Source organism: Solanum pennellii, chromosome 5, assembly GCF_001406875.1.
Source record: "Solanum pennellii chromosome 5, SPENNV200".
In the NCBI taxonomy this organism is placed as follows: domain Eukaryota; kingdom Viridiplantae; phylum Streptophyta; class Magnoliopsida; order Solanales; family Solanaceae; genus Solanum; species Solanum pennellii.
This window is the reverse complement of record NC_028641.1, coordinates 45994968-46000159: the sequence shown is the minus strand read 5'-3', so window position 1 is coordinate 46000159 and position 5192 is coordinate 45994968. Positions and strand designations below refer to the sequence as shown.

The window sequence follows — 5192 nt, the reverse complement described above, 5'->3', positions numbered from 1 at the left end:
AACAATTTTTTAGGAGAAGAAGACACAAACACATTTGTCTTCATGTATTAACATGAATGTGTTTGCGGATCTGTTGACCTTTCTAGGTCAAGATAAGTTTCAACAATTCCTAGATGAAACACCTTTTGGATTTTTTTATAATTTGCATAACATTAAAATCCAATGTCAATTATTGAGACACATATTTCTACTTGAGAATGAAAATGTTAGGGATGAAATGCTTGTCATAAACGGAAATGGTAAAGATTTACATTTTGGGTTAAAAGAGTTTGTTGCTATAACCGGTTTGAAATGTGGACCTGTTTCCGATTTTTTATCTGACCCATATGTTCCAAACAAACTCATTGCTCAAAATTTCGGGAATTTTAATAAAGTATCCAAGTCAGATTTTTATCACAAGTTTAAATTGGAAAATTTTTGGAAAGAAGATGACCGTTTAAAAATCGGAATCTTGTACTTTATTTCTTCTTTTCTGACTGCATCAGACCCTTCAAAAACAACAATTTCAAAATTGTATTTTGATTTGGTCGAGTCTGGACAGTATGCCACATTCCCTAGGGCAAATGAGTGTTATAATTTAACACTCAAAGCATGCAGTCAAAAATTTTAAAAAAATCCATTGTCATTAAAATCAGCCAGTTCCACATAGCATTGCAGATATGGTTCATGAGCGTTGTCATCCATTTGACAACACAATTGCTATACGTGTTTCAAATCGCACACAAAGAATCCTGAACTGGAAGACACCTAATGACGTAATTTTTTTTGACGATTTGAAGAAAATAATTTTCAGAAAAAATGGCAATCAGGTATTTTTCATAGAATGTTATTAGATTCATTATAAATCATTATACATTCTAATTTTTTTATTTGCTGCAGCATAAATTCAGAAATATGATTTTTTCTGAAGAAAAGTTAAATCTCATGGACGAAACCATTTTAAATTAGTCCAGCAGCCACCATGATTTAGAAAATCACAGATCATCGGAAAATCGTGCCGTTGATAGTGAACATAAAGTTGAAAAATTGAAAGCTGATATTGCAGAGGTACAAGTACAAATTTCAAATTAAAATAATTTTTTTTAAATTACAATATACATATCAAAAAGCACAGCCGCACATTCCCGAGCCCGAGGTTGCGCCCATTCCGCGCGCCGTTCTGGTTCCGGATACTTATTGTTTTAATTAACAGGTTAAGGCAGAGTTGAAAGAACTCAAACTCACTGTTTCAACATATTTTTAAAGAATTAATATAATTACCTCATAATTTATTTATATTTAAATCTTTTTTGTACAACGATAAGGTTGACAAGCACATGGCTGATATCAAGAGTTATGTTGATAACTCGATCAAACTGATAATTGAAGAGATTCGATTGTCAAGAGGAGAACAAATACCAGAAGAACAACCAGAGGTGTGTNTATGTATATATATTGTATCTAATATGTATGAAATGGGTATATATTCATCATTTATATATAAATGTTCTGTATTAATCATGTATGAAATTTTGTATTTTGAAATTACGTATGATTAATGAATAAAATGATGTATTAAACATATATGAAAGTTTTTTTTATTTGCAATCTATTATTTTATTTCTTAAAAATAATTCAGAATACATTAATATCTGCAAAAATTACATATTATCTGAAAATTATTTTCAGGACAACGCCAATCAACATGCTGCACAATCTGATCCAACAGCTATGCCTACACTTTCAATTGGACAACACGTTCAAATGTCAAACACAGCTGGTACGATATATTCATTTTTATCAAATATATGTAAATTTAAGAAATTATTTTTATTTAACTATTTATAAATTTTTATGTACATGAAGCTCAAAAGTCAACTGATGGTTGTTTCAACGTAGACGTACCTACAACGTCAACATCAAAACCACCAACATTAAACGATTATCCCGATTTTACTATGACACAAATAATCGCACTTGATCCAATTCTTAATGCTACCACGACTCCAAATGTGCAAACAAGACATAAGAATCTAGGAAAATACGATTCTTCTCCTTATATCAGAATGTCGGAAGGGGAAAACAATTCAAATAGAGTACCTATATTCTTTCAAATCAAACATCCATTCCAAAATCACAATGGGTTTGATGTTCCAGATGACCTGATTGAGGAGTTCAATAAATGGATTTTTAATGATGTGTCAAGCAGGCGTGGCAGGTATAAACTAAGATGAACAAAATTATTTTATTTAATTTCACAATTCAAAAATTAATAGAATACTTATTTAAATATATACTGAAAGCAACATATTCCAAGGTTAAAAATACATTTCATCCTCAAATGGACTTTGGCGTTTTCAAAATCGGAGAAACGGATTTTTTTCACATAATGAGTCAACTGGGCAGACCTTGGGAGGACGGGGTAAGACATTTTTTAACTTAATTATTATGATTTTGATTTGCAGTGATATACATATGATTATTATTTTGTATGAATTATGTGTGAATTGTGTATGAATCATATGGATATATTTGTAATGTACACTTTAAGTATGAGGTCTCAATTGTATTATTTTTTTATTGTTTTTTTTGAAACAACATATTAATACAATAATGTATTATCTCCGAAAGAAGGCAAAATACTCTCAGACAGTCACTTCTTACAGTACTGTTGATTGTTGGTTTATGGCGTGGATTGATAACATTGAGAAACAGTGGAGACAGTCAGAATGTGACATGAGATGCATTTCACCGGACCATGATGTTGGACAATGAATTAGAGGATTTAAGTTGCTTGCTAACATTCCGTGGGATAGGGTTGACGAAGTAATCATCCCAGTCAACATCAGCGACAAATTCCATTGGTTCCTTGTTGTATTCCGGATCAAATGTAGATGTCTATATGTCTATTATTCGATGATGGGAAGATCTGTTCACTCAAGAAAAGTTAAAGAAGCTGTTGATAAACTTGCAACCATGATTCCTTTATTTCTGACGAGCACAGAGTTTTATGGCAAAAGGCTTGATTTGTATGCGAATAATCTCCCTGATTATCAACAGAAGTCTCATTCTGAACCTCTCAGTATCAAGCATGTTATACATGTTCCTCAACAAGAAGAAAGTTCAAAGTATGTATTCTTGGTATATTATTTTTCTTCATCTTAAATTAAATTTACTTTATAGTCATTACAAAACTTTTATAATTTCAATTTTTTTTTACAGTGATTGTGGTCTATACACATCTCTCTTTGCCGAATACATGAGCAATGGTGTTTTTGATATATCTCATATTGATTTCGATTCAAAATATCATCGTCAAAGATATGGTACATTACTTTGACATTATGCAAAATCAAAGAATGATGAAGGCGCAATAAGTGAAAGTGAAGTTACAGGAACAATTGCTAGCAAGAAGGGTGGACCTCGAACTCATAAAGAACAAGTTATGGACACCACCAATTATCCTACTCCAAAATTTCGTAACAGGAAGTAGAAATCTTCATGGCACAATGTACATTACATGTTTTTTTAACTTATGAACAATTTATGTAATTTCCAGTTTTTTTATTATGAATACTGATGGTTTTATATAAATTATTACTGATTATTACTAATTAAAAAAAGGTGTCTCACTTTGTATAAATTTTGAACGCAACAAGAAAATATAGGAACACTGTATGAATGATGTATGAACATTATATGAATTATGAATGTCATATTATAATTTGATATCTAGAACATAGACAAATGTTATATATATACTATTTTTTTTAAATTTTATATAAATGACAGTCTGCTTCACTATATAGTTATAAATTTTAAATGTGTATGATATTTGTATAAATTGCACTTTTCAATATGTAATGTTAAATTCTTATATGCATAATGTATGAAAATTATATGAAATAGTACTGACATATGATTCAATATGACAATATGAATAAATATATAATTATACCTTAATAAATGTGTATGACTTTTGCATAAATTTTTTTGTATGAATACTGTAAGAATACTGTATACTTTCAAATACAAAATAGAAACAAATGTTACTTATATTACTGGTATGAATACTGTATGAAAGATGTATGAATTATATCATATTATAATTTGATATGTAGAACATAAACATACATTATTTTTATATGCAAATATTGCTTGTATAAATGTATAAATTTTGTATATAGTCCTCATCCAATATGCAATAACTGTATGCATACTATATGAATATTATATGACTTATTAATGGTAACGAGTGTTAATATATGAACAGTTGTATATACAATGTATGACCTTTGTATGAAAAGTAATATGATACAATAAAAAAGATAAAACATGTGTATCACAATTTAAATACTCCAAAACACAGATGTAACAGTAGGAAATCATTATTTTTTTACAGGATAATTTGAACATGTCTTCCTTTTGTGTCCAACTTGATGGCATCTACTGCATGTGCTTTTTGTCCTCTTGAATTTCACATCAGCGAATCCCTTCCAGCGTTCAAATTTGGGTCTTCCCGCTGATTTTTTTGGACCGGGTGACATCATTTTAGGCTCTGAAATATATCTTGGTATATCCCATGTACTCTCGCATGGGATAGGCTCGACAGGAATGGCATAAGCATCTCTGAAATTTTTTAGGCTATAAAAAGCAGAACAAAAATCTGCTTCATGTAACTTTCTGTACCAGAGAACTGCAATTTCATGACCACACGGTATCTCATAATGTTGAAATCTTCCGCAACTACACATCCTTGTGTTCAAATTTACTATGTATTTCTTTGCTCCTTCAGCTACAGCATGCAGATCAACGGTTGAAGGTATCACCTATGTAAAAGTAAATTTTTTTTTATACATGCCACTAAATATTTAGAAGTAAAAATACAATACAGTGAAACACATACCCTCATATTTCACGACAACGCAATACTTTTCTGTAGATAAATATCATATTTTTTTGTCAGATCCGATGTTGTCTTATCAGCCTCCTCATTATGCTTGTGAATCCACCTCAAAATTGTTACTGATATATCGTGGTTTCACGGTATTATTAATACTTTTTCCTTAAGTTTAGTGTGTCCAAAAGCCTTTTTGTGCTAATTTTTATATAAGTTTATTTTAATTTTGCAGGAAATCTGTTCAAAGCTGAATGCGGAGATTTTGAGCGAAGAAATGCAAAAGAGACCACCTACGGAGCTTATGACGGTCCGT

At 30.5% G+C, this 5192-nt stretch overlaps 1 pseudogene; it reads left to right on the top strand.

The window, feature by feature from the left end:
- The first annotated feature begins 894 nt into the window (after window positions 1-894).
- On the top strand, window positions 895-3319 carry LOC107020210 (annotated as a pseudogene).
- Window positions 3320-5192: the final 1873 nt, after the last annotated feature.